The following is an 18,349-nucleotide window of genomic DNA, read 5'->3' on the forward strand; positions in this document are numbered from 1 at the left end:
ATTTTTGCAAAGTACTCGTAGTTTTATTCTTGCAAAATAGTATCATACTTGTTTTAGGTAAAGAAAACGTCAAGTGTGCGTAGAGTTGTATCGGTGGTCGATAGAACTTGAGGGAATATTTTTTCTACCTTTAGCTCCTTATTGGGTTCGACACTCTTATTTAACAAAGGAGGCTACAAACGGTCCTCTATACTTGTGGGTTATCACCCCCCTTTTCCTTTCTCCCACCAAGGGGGAAAGGCAGGAAGAGGTGGCGCCCCCTCCTTTCCTTCCTCTAGGGCCTGCGGCCAGGGAAAGGGGGCGCACCAGCCCCTTGTTGGCTGGTCTGTCCCTCCCTCGGCCCATTAAGCCCATATCTTTGCTAGGGTTGCCCAAAACTCCTTTCCGGTGACCCGATATTCATATTGGCTCTCCGGCCAATAACCAATAGCGGAACCTGGATGCTCATATTGGCTCCCACATATTCTATGAAGATCTTTATCGGTCAAACCATTATGACAACATACGTTATTCCCGTTGTCATCGGTTTGTTACTTGCCCGAGATTCGATCGTCGGTATCTTCATACCTAGTTCAATCTTGTTACCGACAAGTCTATTTATTCATTCCATAATACATCATTCTGCAACTAACTCATTAGTCACTTTGCTTGCAAGGCTTCTTATGATGTGTATTACCGAGAGGGCCCAGAGACACCTCTCCGATACTCAGAGTGACAAATCCTAATCTCGATCTATGCCAGCCCAACAAACACCTTCGGAGATACCTGTAGAGGATCTTTATAATCACCCAGTTACATTGTGACGTTTGATAGCACACAAGGCATTCCTCCGGTATCCGGGAGTTGCATAATCTCATAGTCGAAGGAATATGTATTTGACATGAAGAAAGCAATAGCAATAAAACTGAACGATCACAATTGTAAGCTAATGAATGGGTCTTGTCCATCACATCATTCTCCTGATGATGTGATCCCGTTCATCAAATGAAACACATGTATATTGTTAGGAAACTTAAGCATCTTTGATTAACGAGCTAGTCCAGTAGAGGCTTACTAGGGACACGGTGTTTTGTTTATGTATCCACACATGTATCCAGTTTTCGGTTAGTACAATTCTAGCATGAATAATAATTTTTTTTCATGAATAAGGAAATATAAAATAACAAGTTTATTATTGCCTCTAGGGCATATTTCCTTGAGTCACCCACTTGCACTAGAGTCAATAATCTAGTTCACATCGCCATGTGATTTAACACCAATAGTTCACATCTTTATGTGATTAACACCCATAGTTCACATCTCCACATGACCAACACCCAAAGGGTTTACTAGAGTCAATAATCTAGTTCACATCGCTATGTGATTAACACCCAAAGAGTACTAAGGTGTGATCATGTTTTGCTTGTGAGAGAAGTTTAGTCAACGAGTCTGCCACATTCAGATCCGTATGTATTTTGCAAATTTCTATGTCTACAATGCTCTGCATGGGGCTACTCTAGCTAATTGGTCCCACTTTCAACACGTATCCAGATTGAGACTTAGAGTCATCTGGATCAGTGCCAAAGCTTGCATCGACGTAACTCTTTACGACGAACTCTTTATCACCTCCATAACCGAGAAACATTTCCTTAGTCATTTTTAAGGTAACTAAGGATAATTTTGACCACTGTCCAGTGATCTACTCCTGAATCACTATTGTACCCCCTTGCCAAACTCAAGGAAAGGACACAACAGGTTTGGTACACAACATGGCATACATTATAGAACCTATGGCTGAGGCATAGGGAATGATTTTCATTCTCTCTTTATCTTCTGCCGTGGTCGGGTTTTGAGTCTATTACTCAACTTCTCACCTTACAAAACAGGAAAGAACTCCTTCTTTGACTGATCCATTTTGAGCTCCTTCAAAATCTTGTCAAGGTATGTACTCATTGAAAGTCTTATCAAGCGTCTTGATCTATCTCTATAGATCCTGATGCCCAATATGTAAGCAGCTTCACCGAGGTCTTTCATTGAAAAGTTCTTATTCAAGTAGCTTTTATGCTATCCAGAAATTCTATATCATTGCCAATCAATAATATGCCATCCACATATAATATCAAAAATGCTACAGAGATCCCACTCACTTTCTTGTAAATACAGGCTTCATCGTAAGTTTGTATAAAACCATATGCTTTGATCACCTCATCAAAGTGTATATTCCAACTCCGAGATGCTTGCACCAGTCCATAGATGGACCACTGGAGCTTACTAGATTGGTTTAGTTTGTCCTACTAGATTGGTTTTGTTGCATTGGGAGAACTGCTTAGCTTTGGGTTCAATCTTGCGGTGTCCTTTCCGAGTGACAGTAGGGGCAGCAAGACGCTTATTTTATTGTGCCATCGAGGATAAAAAGATGGGGTTTTCATCATATTTCTTGAGTTAATTCCTCTACATCATGTCATCTTACTTAATGCGTTACTCTGTTCTTTATGAACCTAATACTCTAGATGCATGCTGGATAGCGGTTGATGTGTGGAGTAATAGTAGTAGATGCAGAATCGTTTCAGTCTACTTGACATGGATTTCATTCCTATGTTCATGATCATTGCCTTAGATATCGTTATAATTATGCGCCCTTCTATCAATTGCTCGGCAGTAATTTGTTCACGCACCGTATTATTTGCTATCTTGAGAGAAGCCACTAGTGAAACCTATGGCCCCCGGGTCTCTTTTCCATCATATAAGTTATATTTTCCATCATATTAGTTTCCGATCTACTATTTTGCAACCTTTTACTTTCCGATTTATAAACCAAAAATACCAAAAATATTTACTTTACCATTTATCTATCTCTATCAGATCTTACTTTTGCAAGTAACCGTGAAGGGATTGACAACCCCTTTATCGCGTTGGGTGCAAGTTTGTTTGATCGTTTGTGCAGGTATTCGGTGACTTATGCATTGTCTCCTACTGGATTGATACCTTGGTTCTCAAATTGAGGGAAATACTTACTCTACTTTGCTACATCACCCTTCCCTCTTCAAGGAAAAAACCAAGGCAAGCTCAAGAGGTAGCAATAACCATATTGCAATAAACATGATCTAATCATATTCATGCACAATGCAAACACAAAATAACATTTATCTAGGTTCAACTAATTCCGAAGGTAGAGGGAGTATGCCATGGTGATCTTATCAACCTTGGAATCACTTCCAACACACATCGTCACCTCGCTCTTAACTAGTCTCTGTTCATTTTGCAACTCATGTTTCGAGTTACTAATCTTAGCAACTGAACCGGTATCAAATACCCATGGGCTACTATGAACACTAGTAAAGTACACATCACTAACATGTATATGAAATATACCTTTCTTCAGTTTGCCATCCTTCTTATCCGCCAAGTATTTGGGGCAGTTCCGCCTCTAGTGATCATTCCCTTTGTAGTAGAATCACTCAGTTTCAGTCTTAGGTCCATCTTTGGGCTTCTTCACAGGAGTGACAACTTGCATGCCATTCTTCTTGAAGTTCTCTTTCTTTCCCTTGACCTTTTTCTTGAAACTAGTGGTCTTGTTAATCATCAACACTTGATGCTCTTTCTTGATTTCTACCTTTGCCAATTTCAGCATTGCGAAAAACTCAGGAATCGTTTTCGTCATCCCTTGCATATCATAGTTCATCGCGAAGTTCTAGTAGCTTGGTGATAGTGACTAGAGAACTCTGTCAATCACTATCTTATCTAGAAGATTAACTCCCACTTGATTCAAGCGATTGTAGTCCCCAGACATTCTGAGCACATGCTCACTAGCTGAGCTATTCTCCTCCATCTTGTGGGCAACATACTTGCTAGAGGTCTCATACCTCTCGACACGGGCATGAGTCTGAAATACCAAGTTCAGCTCTTGGAACATCTCATATGCTCCATGGCATTCAAAAACGTCTTTGAAGCCTCGATTGTAAGCCGTAAAGCATGTCACACTAAACTATCAAGTAGTCATCATATTGAGCTTGCCAAACGTTCATAACGTCTGCATCTGCTCCTTCAATATGTCTGTCACCTAGCGGTGCATCAAGGACATAATTCTACTGTGCAGCAATGACGATAATCCTTAGATTATGGACCCAGTCCGCATCATTGCTACTATCATCTTGCAACTTAGTTTTCTCTAGGAACATATAAAAAATAGGGGAGCTACAATGCGAGCTATTGATCTACAACATAATTTGCAAATAGTATCTGGACTAAGTTCATGATAAATTAAGTTTAGTTAATCAAATAATTAAGAACTCCCACTTAGATAGACATCCCTCAAGTCATCTAAATGATACACGATCCAAATGAACTAAACCATGTCCGATCATCATGTGAGATGTACTAGTTATCAATGGTGAACATATCTATGTTGATCATATCTACTATATGATTCACGTCCAACCTTTAGGTCTCTAGTGTTCTGAGGCCATGTCTGTACATACTAGGCTCGTCAAGTTTAACCCGAGTATTCCGCATGTGCAAAACTGTCTTGCACCTGTTGTATGTGAACGTAGAGGCTATCACACCCGATCATCATGTGGTGTCTCAGCATGAAGAACGGTTGCAATGGTGCATACTCAGGGAGAACACTTATACCTTGAAATTTTAGTTAAGGGATCATCTTATAATGCTACCATCGTACTAAGCAAAATATTATGCATAAAAGGTAAACATCACATGCAATCAAAACATGTGACATGATATGGCCATCATCATCTTGTGCTTTTGATCTCCATCTCCAAAGCATCGTCATGATCTCCATTGTCACCGGCTCGACACCTTCATCTCCATCGTAGCGTCGTGGTCATCTCGCCAACTATTGCTTATACAATTATTGCTACCGCTTATAGATAAAGTAAAGCAATTACATGGCGTTTGCATTTCATACAATAAAGCGACAACCATAATGCTCTTGCCAGTTGCCGATAACTTTTACCAAACATGATCATCTCATACAATAACGCATATCACATCATGTACTGACCATATCACATCACAACATGCCATTCAAAAACAAGTTAGATGTCCTCTACTTTGTTTTTGCAAGTTTTATGTGGCTGCTATGGGCTTCTAGCAAGACCATTCTTACCTACGACACAAAACCACAACGGTGATTTATCAAGTTTGCTGTTTTAACCTTCAACAAGGACCGACCGCAGTCAAATTCGACTCAACTAAAGTAGGAGAAACCGACACCCGCCAGCCACCTTTATGCAAAACTGGTTGCATGTCTGTCGGTGGAACCGGTCTCATGAACGTGGTCATGTAAGGTTGCTCCAAGCCGCTTCATCCAACAATACCGCTGAATCAAAATAAGACATGGGTGGTAAGCAGTATGACGATCACCGCCCATAACTCTTTGTGTTCTACTCGTGCATATCATCTACGCATAGACCTTGCTCAGATGCCACTGTTGGGGAACATAGCATGGAATTTCAAAAAAATTCTTATGCTCATGCAAGATGTATCTAGGAGATGCATATCAAAGAGAAGGGGAGAGTGTGTCTACGTACCCACGTAGACTGAAAGCGGAAGCGTTTAACAACGTGGTTGATGTAGTCGAACTTCTTCTAGCTCCGACCGATCAAGTACCGAACGTACAACACCTTCGAGTTCTGCACACGTTCAGCGCGATGACGTTCCTTGCCTTCTTGATCCAGCAAGGTGTTGAGGAAGTAGATTAGTTCCGTCAGCACGACGGTGTGGTGAGGGTGATGGTGAAGTGATCCGCGCAGGGCTTCGCCTAAGCACTACGAAAATATGACTGGAAGCGTAAACTATGGAGGGGGGGGGGGGGCGCACACGACTAACAATTGTTGGTGTGTGTTCTAGGCGCCCCCTCCCCATGTATATATAGGTGGGAGGGGGAGGGGAGCAGCCTTGGGGCGCCCCAAGTAGGAGGGATCCTACTTGGGCACCTGTCCTAGGCCGGTGCCCCCCTTTCCTTCTTTTGGAGATGAGGGGAAGGAAGGAGGAGGTGGCGCCCCCCTTTTCCTTTCACCCACCAAGAGGGAAAGGCAGGAAGAGGTGGTGCCCCCTCCTTTCCTTCCTCTAGGGCGTGCGGCTAGGGAAAGGGGCACACTAGCCCCTTGTGGGCTGGTCTGTCCCTCCCTTGGCCCATTAAGCCCATAACTTTGACGGGGTTGCCCGAAACTCCTTTCCGGTGACCCGATATGTACCCGGTACCCTCGGGAACACTTCTGATGTCTGAATACCATCGTCCTATATACCAATGTTTACCTATCAACAATTTCGAGACTCCTCGTCATATCCGTGATCTCATCTGGGACTCCGAACAATATTTGGTCACCAAATCACATAACTCATACAATAGAATATAGTCATCGAAGGTTAAGCCTGCGGACCCTATGGGTTCGAGAACTATGTAGACATGACCGAGACACCTCTCCGGTCAATTACCAATAACGGAAACTGGATGCTCATATTGGCTCCCACACATTATACGAAGATCTTTATCGGTCGAACCGTTATGACAACATACGTTATTCCCTTTTTCATCGGTATGTTACTTCCCCGAAATTTGATCGTCAGTATCTTCATACCTAGTTCAATCTTGTTACTGGCAAGTCTCTTTACTCATTCCGGAATACATCATCCTGCAACTAACTCATTAGTCACTTTGCTTGTAAGGCTTCTTATGATTTGTATTACCGAGAGGGCCGAGAGATACCTCTCCGATACTCGGAGTGACAAATCCTAATCTCGATCTATGCCAGCCCAACAAACACCTTCAGAGATACCTGTAGAGCATATTTATAATCACCCAGTTACGTTGTGACGTTTGATAGCGCACAAGGCATTCCTCCGGTATCCGGGAGTTGCATAATCTCATAATCAAAGGAATACGTATTTGACATGAAGAAAGAAATAGCAATAAAACTGAACAATCATAATGCTAAGCTAACGAATGGGTCTTCTCCATCACATCATTCTCCTAATGATGTGACCCCGTTCTTCAAATGAAAACACATGTCTATGGTTAGGAAACTTAACCATCTTTGATTAACGAGCTAATCTAGTAGAGGCTTACTAGGAACACGGTGTTTTGTCTATGTATCCACACATGTATCAAGTTTCCGGTTAATACAATTCTAGCATGAATAATAAAAATTTATCATGAATAAGGAAATATAAAATAACAACTTTATTATTGCCTCTAGGGCATATTTCCTTCAGTTGTACGCCTTCACGATCCGCCCGATCAAGTACCGAACGTACGACACCTCTGCGTTCAACACACGTTCAGCTCGATGACATTCTCGCCTTCTTAATCTAGCAAGACAGGCGGATTAGTAGATGAGTTCGGGAAGCACAACGGCATGGTGACAGTGGTGATGCAACTATCTTTGCAGGGCTTCATCAAGCACTACAAAAATATGACCGAGGATGAACTAGAGGGAGAGGGGCGCCACACACGGCTTGGGTATTATGCTGTGTATTGCCCCTCTCAGTCCACGCATATATATATATGTAGGGGTGGAGGGGAGTTAGCCTAGGGCTCCCCCAAGGGGCTGGAGGTCACCTTGGCCTCTTGCCCTGGCTGTCCCGTTCCTTCTTGGGCACGCGGGGGAGGCAGGAGGGGGTGGCGCCTGCCTTCTGTTCTCTCATGAGGAGGGGAAGGCAGGAGGGGCTAGCCCTCCCCCTTTCCTCCCTTAGGGCCGGCGACCTAGAGGTGGGGCGTGCCAGCCCCTTGTGGGCTGTTGTGCTCCCCTCGTTTTGCCCATATGGCCCAATAACCTCCCGGGGCCTCCCGGAACCCCTTCATGTGATTCAATGACTACCCGATTCATTCCGAAACATTTCTGCTGACCAAATAGTATCGTTCTATATATCAATATTTACCTTTGGACCATTCCGGAGCTCCTTGTCATGTCCGCGATCTCATCCGGGACTCCAAACAACATTTAGTCACCAACTCACATAACTCATATAATACTATCTCGTCAACGAACGTTAAGCGTGAGGACCCTACGTGTCGTGGAATTGTCACATCAGATGTCCTAGCGAAAGGACTTAGTTGTGGAGCCATCGCAACTAGGAAGCTTAAAGGGGTTAATCGGGACAAAGGATATGGGGTTTATACTGGTTCGGCCCCTTATGGTGAAGGTAAAAGCCTACGATCCAGTTTTGAGTGAGATTTCCTATGTCTCGATAACCAGGGAGCGAATTCGCTTGACCTAGCTCTCGACTTGATGTTACTTGCCCTGAAACGCCGGGTCGTCTCTTTATATACAGAGGTTGACGCCTATCGACTCCCAGAGTCCCGACCGGTTCATAAACAGTGTCCGGCTCGTTCTCTCTCTATTCCTGCCTTACAATATAAGTTACATACATATGGCGGTTTATCTCTACGGGCTTTAAGTCGCCTCTGGGCCTTGGGCCTTTAACTGAACCGCCATCTTCAAGTGTCTTCAGTGGGCTTCGTCATAGGTGTGACCCGGCCTCTCTTGGGAGGGTCGTACCTAATAGTTATATCCCCAACATTAGGCCCCAGATTGATTTGAACTGGTTCATGTGAATCTTCAACACTTGGAAAAATCTTCTGCTTCCTCATTGAGCGAGAATCTATAACCCGCCGTGACGTCATCCTTCAGATTTAGGATAACCCGCCATGACATCATCTGTCATTAATTTATGCTTTGTCCAATATACCTCAACAAATCCTTATTTTAATGACCATCCCGAGAATCGAGGCGTCTCAGTAGTTAGATAATTATTTTTTCAGCCTCCTCATTTTTTGCGCCTGCTTATCAGTCTTTCCTTATAAATAGACACGACCAGGTCTTCCTCATTCTCCCCTTTCCTTCGTCTTCATCCTCCCGCAACCCTACTGCCACTCGAGCTCCGCCGCCGCCGCAGAGCACCTCGTCTTCCTCGACCTCGGCCGCTGCATCAACCTGAGTCGATCCAGAGAACGGCGGTGCTCCTCCGGAGTAGATCTGCAGATGTAAGTCTTTGCTTTTCCACACCTTATATCCGCATTAGGGTTTGCGAGTTCCTCTGTGTTCTTCGCTGCCCATCACGGTTTCTTCGTAGTTTCTTTACTGCAGCCTCTTTTGATCCAAAAGGAGTATAGAACTCATGCGGTAGCTGTTTCGCGTCCATTTTTTATACTAGCAGATCCCTTTTTTCTGTAAAGAGGCCTCATTAGGACTCAAGAACTCATTTGTACTAGCTTTTAAGTCTAGAATATTTCCTTTTCTTGAACATCATTTGATCCAAAATAATTGACACAGCCTATGAAACTTGTTTGTGCAACACTTAGTAAAAAACTGCACTTATTAGATCCACCTAGTCATGGTGACTCTTATCACCGGCTTAAAAAAGGTAATCCTCAATTGACAATCTTGACCACCCATGGCGGTTTAAATAACTTAACTGCTTATGATGCTCATGGCGGCTTAAATATTTTGACATAGTTAGCCATATACTATTAGGCCCCTTATAAGCCGCCATGTTGAATATTTACTGTAATGTTTCTCTTCGGCTTAAATTTGAACCAGAAATTTTTACTCTTTCTTAGGCTTTCACAATGCCGCCTAAGACAACCACTTCATGCAACTGGGTCAAGTCCATTGTCACTGAGAAGACCTTTGATGACTTTGTGAAAGTTGGCTATCTACCTCAAAGGGATGTCATGTCGTACCGTGCTCCTGACCCAATAGAAGAGAGACCTCAACCCAAGGAAGGGGAAGTAATTGTCTTTACGGATCATATGAACCGGGTTTCTCACCACCCGACTTAAAATTCTTTAGGGACGTCCTGCACTTCTTTGATCTCCGTCCTCAAGACATCGGACCCAATTCCGTGTCTAATATTTGATATTTTCAAGTATTCATCGAGGTATATCTTGGAGAAGAACCCAACTTGCTACTCTTTAGAGAGTTATTCTACTTGAACCGCCAAAATGAATGTGCCAACGGACAAAGTTTGGAACTTGGCAGTGTCTCAATCCAGCATCGGAGAGACGTCATTTTTCCCTACGCCAATCCACCAAGTCATCCCAAAAATTGGAACCAAACATGGTTCTATTGCCAAGACACTTCTCCTGCTGATGAGAATCCTCTGGCCAGTTTTTGCGCTCTGCGTCTTGATTCCAATCATCCACTTCCTGATAAGATAACGGCCGCCGAATGCAAGACGCTCGCCCCCACCCTAGTTAAAATCAAGGCTCTTTTGGGGAATGGGCTAAATGTCATTGACCTAGTCTGGGTTTGGCTCGCCTGGCAGATCATTCCATTAGGCCGCCGCCCCGGTCTAATGTGCACTTATTCAGGCAAGAAAGCCCTCTGCGACACAGTTCTGATGATTTGCCTGACCACATCATCAATGACATGACAAAGTCTCTCCTGAATGAAAGCCTAGCAGACTGTGGTAAGGTGGGCTTAAGCCCTTTCTGCGAAGCCAACCCGGCTCCAGCGGTAAGTGGCCAAGCTGAATAAATCATTTCCAACATTGATGTTTTATCTGTACTCAAACCTTTGATGACTTTCCACTACAAAAAAAAGACACATCCTTGACATTTTGGGCCGAACGAATTTTTTTCTGTCATACATATGACACTTCTATGACGATAATTGTGACAAAACCCGGTATCATCATAGATGTGGTGGGCTCCTACTTCTATGACAAAAAATCATGATAGAAAATGGGCTTTTCGTCCTGGGCGGGCCGGAGACGCAGCTGCATGACATTCTTTGGGCCGTCCATGACGGAAAAAACCGTGGTAGAAGCGAGGGCGAGGAAAATTTCGAGGAGTTGCCGGTTACGGTGAGAGGTTGAGGCTGAGCGATGCGCGTTTCTCTCGTACTCGTACGCGCGTGTGTGCGAGGTGTTGGCTCTGACTGAACCCGAGCGAGGCGTTGTGTTCTAACTGAACCCGAGCGATTGCACTGCAGGCTACACGTTACTGAACCTGAGCGATCGATCGATGGCTGTTAACTGAACCCGATCAAGTGATTCTTTCGCTACTGCTGCTAACTGAAGCCGATCGATTGGGTGAACAGTGAGTGTTGCGGGGGGGGGGGGTCGGATGAACAGTGAGCGGTGGCGTTGCCCCTGGATGAACAGGACCCCGTGGTGTGGAGGGCTGGATGAACAGTAGACGGTGAAGGGGTGCCCGTGGAGGGGTGGATGACAGGACCCCGTGGTGTGGAGGGTTGGATGAACAGTAGACGGTGGAGGGGTGCCCGTGGAGGGGTGGATGAACAGGACCCCGTGGTGTGGAGGGTTGTATGAATAGTAGACGGTGGAGGGGTGCCTGTGGAGGGGTGGTTAAACAGTAGCCGGTGGAGTAGCGCGCGGTGGAGGCTGGATGAACAGGAGCCCGTGGAGGTTGGAGGAGGTCGATGGTAGCCCGTGGAGGCTGGAGGAGGTCGACGGTGGAGATGAACAGTATCCCGTGGAGTACCGTTTTGCGGTACGCCACACCCCTCCTGATGAACAGGACCCCTGTTTCGACTGTAGCGCTCCAACACAAGTCCATTTCATCCGTTTTGTGGTACGCCAGACCCCTCCCGATCAACAGGACCCCCGTTTCGACCGTAGGAGGTCCGTTTCGTCCGTTTTGCGGTACGCCACACCCCTCCCGATCAACAGGACCCCCGTTTCGATCGTAGGAGGTCCGTTTCCTCCGTTTTGCGGTACGCCAGACCCCTCCCGATGAACAGGATCCCGGTTCGAACGTGGCCGGTCGAACACAAGGCCGTTTCCTCCGTTCTGCGGAACGCCAGGCCTCGTTTCCATCGCCTGTTCCATCCAAACCCTCCCGATGAACATGACCATGCATTCCGTTCCGACCCAGCCGGTTGGCTCCCACGCGTTCTGTTGCCTCCCGATGAACACGACGCATTCCATTGTCTCCCATGAACACGATGCATTCCGTTGCCTCCCCATGAACACGACAATGACGCTGTTTCTCCGTTCCGACCCAGCCATGTTCACGAGCCCTGGCCGTACGTATGCGCGAGTAGGCGTTCGAGACCCCGCCCATATGTACGTACGTGGCCGTATTTTCTTTCTTGCACCCTGGCCATTGTACGTACGTGTACATGCTACATGTGCGCCTCTAATACGACACGTGCGCTCCTCTACATCGACCAGTATGTGCGTACACGTTCGCGACTAGAATGACAACGCTACGTATGCTTCGACCAGGTGGGTCCCGACTGTCAGGCACTTCCTTGCCTGCGAAGATGTAGCTGGTGGGTCCCAACAGTCAGGGGGGAGAATCGTTTTTTTGCCCGGACGCACTTCCTTGCGTGCGAAGATGTAGCTGGTGGGTCCCAGCAGTAAGGGGAAACGTTTTTTTCACGAAATATGGTGGCCCGTCCGGTGGGTCCCCGCTGTCAGGTGGAGGAATAATTATTTTGCATGTAATAAGGAGGCACTTCCTTGCTACGGCCGTGGACCCAGCCGTCAGCCTCTCCACGTATAGTCCACGTCCGATGGAAGTCGTTCCTTGACCCCGTTGACCTCGCCGCACCGAGAGCACCAGGGCGGTGGATGATGGCGAGGCCTAGAAAGGGGACGACGTGGAGCCGGGGAAGATGCGGCAATGGATGCCCACGCGTAGAGGAGTACAAGGGTTCACTAGTTCGCTGCGGTGTGAGGCTGCTGTCGCCGCAGAATAACAGGGGGTGTGGGTGAGTAGAGGAATGGCCTGGCCAATGATGGGAGTAGTAGGGGGGGGTGAGGCCTTCGCGGCATCATAGCCGGCCACGGGAGGTAGGAGCATGCGACATGACCGGCGCTGCTTTGGGTGGCTGGAGCACGAAGACCAGAGGTTGAAGAAGCACTACGGCCGTTGGATGGACATCGTACAGTCACTGGAGCTAGAATCATTCATATTGACTAAGTTGACAAAGCCCTCCGTCCCCGTAAACTTAGTAGGCCCACAAGTCAGCCTCCCACCAAGGTGAGTCCCAGCTAGCAGGGGGAGTATTCATTTTTTTTGCGTAATAAGAAGGCATTTCCGGTGGGTCCGAGCTGACAGCGGGGGGAACGTTTTTTTCACGAAATACAGAGACCCTTCCGGTGGGTCCCAGCTATCAGGTGGAGGAATCATTATTTTGCGCGTAATAAGGAGGCATTTTCCTGTGTGGGCCCCAACTGTCAGCCTCTTCCGATGGCTGTTGTTTGTTGACCATGTTGACCTCGCCGCGCCGAGAGCACAAACGCGGTGGACGAGGGCGAGGCCCAGGAAGAGAACCACCCGGAGCCGGCGAAGCCACCACAGCGGATGCCCACGCTGAGGGGAGAACGAGCGCTGACTGGTCGGCTGCGGGGTGAGGCTGACGTCACCGAAAAATAAGAGGATGTGTGGGTGGTTAGAGGAATGGCCTGGCGACAGCACAGCCAGCCACGGGAGGAGGGACCAGGCAGTCCCGCCGGTGCTGGTTTGGGCAGCTGGAGCAGGAAGATCAAAGATTGAAGAAGCACGGCGGCCGTTGGATGGACATCCAACAGTCACTGTTGTGTGTTGACTAAGTTGACAAAGCCTTGCGTACGCGTCAAATTTTTTTAGGACAGCGTCATCGTCAACCTAGTAGGCCCAGAAGTCAGCCTCCAAATCTGTGGAAAATAGCATACAACCCATTAGCCATTATGTTAAATAATTTACAGCCCATTTCCTAATTCTTAAGGATATTTGAAGCCCATATTCTTTTTATTAGCATTACAGACCATATATTCTGGGCACTGCTAAAAAAATGAACGAAATTTTGCATATTTCGGTGGGGTCCGAACTCTTTTAATCACGAAATTTTGAGTCACGTTAAAAATAATTTTCAAAAAATTATATCAATATAAAATAAAAAAAACAATTCTCCGCAAAAAATGAATGAAATTTGGAATGTTAACTAGCAAGATGCCCATTCGTTGCACGGAACATGAAGATGCATTTGTATGAGTAGTTTATCTTGTGGGAGAAAAGATGATATTTTAATGTAATTGCCAGTTGGCTTTGGTTTTTATAAGAGTAGAGAGTAGAGAAATCCTGAAAAAAATGATATTTTAATGCAATTGCCGGTTGGCTTTGGTTTAAAAATTTGCAACCCATTTCTTACAACTTATAGCCCGTTTTCTAGGGAAGCCCATTTCTTACTACTTACATCCCTCCTCGTCTTGAAAGATTTGCAGCCCAGCAGGGCTGAGAAAAGCAAGTAGGCCGTGGTCTTGGTATTCTGCAAAAAAAGAACTGGGCTAGCCAATTTCAGAAAGAAAAATATATCAACTGGGCTCGTCATGTGCTTAATAAAAGCGTAAGCGTGTGCTAGACGGGCCACAGCCCCGCACAGCGCGCAGTTGTGCTCCGTCTCTGAAACTGAAAAACAACTGGGTGAGCTGCTGGGTCCCTGGTGTTATCCACTCGTTGTGTAATTTTCTCGTTTATTGACTACATTGACAATGGCCTGGAACCTAGTTGTCAAACAATTAGGAGGAAGTATTTTTTTGGCTTGTAATAACGAGGCACCTGCTTGCGAAATGCAATGACCCTGGTGGGTCCCTACTGTCAGCCTCTCCACGTATAGTCATCTCCTGATTCCTCTTGGTTGTTGACCATGTTGACAACGCCAGACGACGGCGGGCACAGCGAGCTAACCAAGGTAGAGAACGACGGCAAGGCCTCGGACGGGAACGAACAGCAGCCATGGAAGATGCAGCAGTGTAGTGGCAGGTGGAGGGGAGTACGAGGGCAACAACATGCAAGTCAAGCATACAAATGGTACAAAAAGCCCAAGGATTAATTGTTCATCAAATTTTTAGACAAAACCCAGATTGAACATGACAGTAACATCTAACCCAACCACTCTTTTTTGCAGTCACAAACAAATGGATCGGTCTGATCCATAAAATCAACATCCTGTGCAAAAAAATTTATTTCAGGATGTCTACAACTTATTGTAAATAGAAGCCGAGCACGTTTAGAAGCCCATTTGTCCACCTGAAACTTCTTTTTTTGCTGTTCAACATGTTCGTCCGTGAGAAATCTCTTGCTGTAAAAATTAAGCCTCATGGACAATAGTAACCTCGCATTCAACAGGAAGAATGTGACAAAGCTTCTGTTTGCCTGGTTGGATGCATATCGTCCCATCGTTATTGTCCTCAAACGAATGTCATGAGAACTGAGAAAATCCTTGTGCTTATTACGCCAACGATTGGTTACATGTTTTTCTCCATGTGGTTCTGCCTAAGTAGACATGAAGATTGAAAACAGTTAAGGTCTGAAAAAAGAGTAAGTCGAAATAACGACAGCTGAACAGTTAATTCTAGTACAATATATACGGGCTTTCAATGTGCATGAAATCATCACCTCTATGTATAAATTCTCCAGAGATCGAAAGCATCGCAGCAAGCCAATAATTATGTCCAGATCAAAACTATACATTCTGATATATATGATCTTGACAGAATCCAGCAGCATTGATAGGCTATCAATGGACGAACTCTTCATTGAGCATATAACATAATATTAGTACCCAAAGTGTACTCCAAGATGATATAAAACTTATGCGCACAAATGAAAAATGCAGCATATGATTACAAATGTGTAGATGATAATATACGGTACCTGAAAAAGTGAGGAGCCAAACACCCACTCCTTGTCATTATTAAACGGGTCACGAATTACACCCAAGGTCTCCAGTTTGGGCGCAGAGACGACAGTTATTTCTGAAGGTGTATAACAATTATGAAGGAGCAACCTTTCAAGTGAAGGGGCATCTTCGATGATGAGCTGTTGTCCTTTAAAACAAATTCCAATGCTTTTAAGGTGAGGCGACTTTATTTGGAGACAACTGATACCGATTTCTATTCCCAAAACAATCAGCAAGCGCTCCAGGGCAGGGCAACTGGAGTGGATGATGCTGTGCAGTGAGGCCTCCGACAGATAAACCACCACAAGCGAAAGTTTTTTTAGCAGTGGGAGTCGAAGCATTTGTACCAGATCGTCTGGTAGATGGCACCGGGCGAAGGTGGGGGTGTGGAGAGAGGAGGAAAACCATGAGATGGACAACGGTGGCATGGGCACGAATTCTTGGTATGTTCGTGGTATGAAACTTTCGTGGTAATGGTAGAACTCAAACTGCTGGAGTTTTCCGAATTCAGGGGATGTCAGCCAAGCGTCCACCTTGCCGGGTATGGACAGCAGGTAGCTTGTCGGGATGCAGAGGCATTGAACGGGGCCCTGCTGGTGAGAAGAGACGATGGCTCTGAGGAGATCAAATTCAGGAAGGACAGATATCTGACGACAGTCAAGATTGAGGGGCATGGTGCGCCATAAAGGGCGCCACCGAGTTGACAGGACTTGTGTGCGGCAGCAATCCTTGGTGGGGAGAAGCGAGATGATCTCCTCAAGGATGACGCCCGGGAGATCGCTGATGCGGTCCACCGGAGATTCTACCAGTTCCTCAGATCCGGGTGGGGGGGGGGGGCTCGCCGCTTCTCCCTGCGCTACCGGGTGCGGGATCTACAACCGGCGTCGCCGCTGGCGGGAGCCTCATCTTCTTGGCGCTGGGGCCAGCCGACTCCATTTTCCTTGTGGGCATCCCGCCGAGCTCACGGGTTTGAGCAGAGTAGCTAGAGACGAGCCTAGTGGCAGTGCGAGTGGGGAAGAAGGAGGGCTGGGGATTTCTGTAGGAGTGGAAGAAGAGGAGCAGGCGTTTTTTGTACGAGTGAGGAAGAAGGTGAGCGGGGTTTTCTGGACGAGTGAAGAAGATTGGGGAGCGGGGGGAATTGGGTGTGGAGACGAAGCGGGAGAGCGAGCTGTTCGTGTTTATAAGGCCCGCTGCACTAACTACTCGCTTTTTCCTAAGAACCGCTCTATTCTTTTGCGTTGCTGCATTGGAGCTGGCGCATGGGCTTGGCTGACTGGCCATGCATGCAGGATGCATGTGCCCGCCGGCCACTGCATGCGCCTGGTTTGTTACTAGGCCTATTTAATAGGGTGGTTATGGAGTAAATTAAGGAGATTTATTTTCTCTGTGTGCATCCACCAAATTAGAGGATGCGGTACTGGATGCAGACACTCACATTAAACTAACATTCAGAAGAACAAAAGTTCAGCATGTCTATGCATCTCAATGATTCACCATACTATAACCAATATACAAAGCTGTGAGAAGGTGTGGAAATAAAGAAAATCGGTCGATGCTTCTCTGAGCAAAGGGCCTCCCTGCGCACGCATTAATTTCCTGGGCATGCTTGTTTCTTCTCAAATGTTGCGAGCACTTTGAGCATGTTGGCAACTCCACAGCTAGCTAGCTGCCTCATCTTGCAATTGATGCTGACACATTTGCAGCAAACACATGAGGCAATAGAGATGACTCAACATGGGTCCATATTGTGCAGTTCCCCTGAAATCATATTCATTGTCCTGAATCTGAAAAGATAGGAAAACAGTAGCTATACTTAAACGGTGTTGCAAAACAGTAGCACATATCAATAGCTCGGCATGACAAAACACGATCATCTGGACGAAGGGGATACTGACCTGCCTGAGGAAGATTACATATAATTTCATAAGTCCTTGGTTGATTTCCACCTTCGGCTGCACTGCTTGTTTGCTCCTCCACACATGACAGGATCGTTCCGCACTGCATTCAGCAAGTCAACGTACGAATAAGCTAATTTCATCTTGCGGTGGTCATTGTACCTAGTTACGAATGTAGGAATACCTGGAGCACCATGAGGTTAGCTGACAGCAGGTAGATGCAGCCATATAAAATTTGTGCGGTGCTACCAAAATTGAGGTTTGTATCCCTTCCCGTTATGAGAATTCTTCTTGAAGTTGGTAGAATGTGACGGCTTGTTCTTTGCATCAAACTTGCCTTTCCCCTGAGATTTGTTCTTGTTGTTTTGGGGCTGGTTGGGCTGGAAGTTCTTCTCGTGTACCATGTGGGCACTAGAAGCTCCCTCAGCGACCCGAGCACGTGTGTCTTTTGCTCTCGCCTTCTCCTCAAAATCAAGAGTGCTAATGAGATCCAAAACAGAAAACTCATGTCTCTTGTTTTTCAGAGAAGTAGCAAAATCGTTCCACGAAGGTGGAAGCTTGGCAATGATGGTCCCAGCAACAAATTTGTCCGGCAACACACACTTAAAGTACTCAAGTTCCTTAGAGAGTGACTGTATCTCATGAGTCTGCTGAACAACAGAGCGCTCATCAGTCATCTTGTAGTCACAGAATTGCTCCATGACGTACAACTCGTTGCCAGCGCCCGAGGGCCCAAACGTGGCCTCGAGCGCAGCCCACATGTCTTTGCCGCTGTCAAACGACATATATGAATCCACAATGGAATCGTCAAGAACACTCAGC

The sequence above is a fragment of the Triticum aestivum genome, chromosome 4B, assembly GCF_018294505.1.
Source record: "Triticum aestivum cultivar Chinese Spring chromosome 4B, IWGSC CS RefSeq v2.1, whole genome shotgun sequence".
Taxonomy (NCBI): domain Eukaryota; kingdom Viridiplantae; phylum Streptophyta; class Magnoliopsida; order Poales; family Poaceae; genus Triticum; species Triticum aestivum.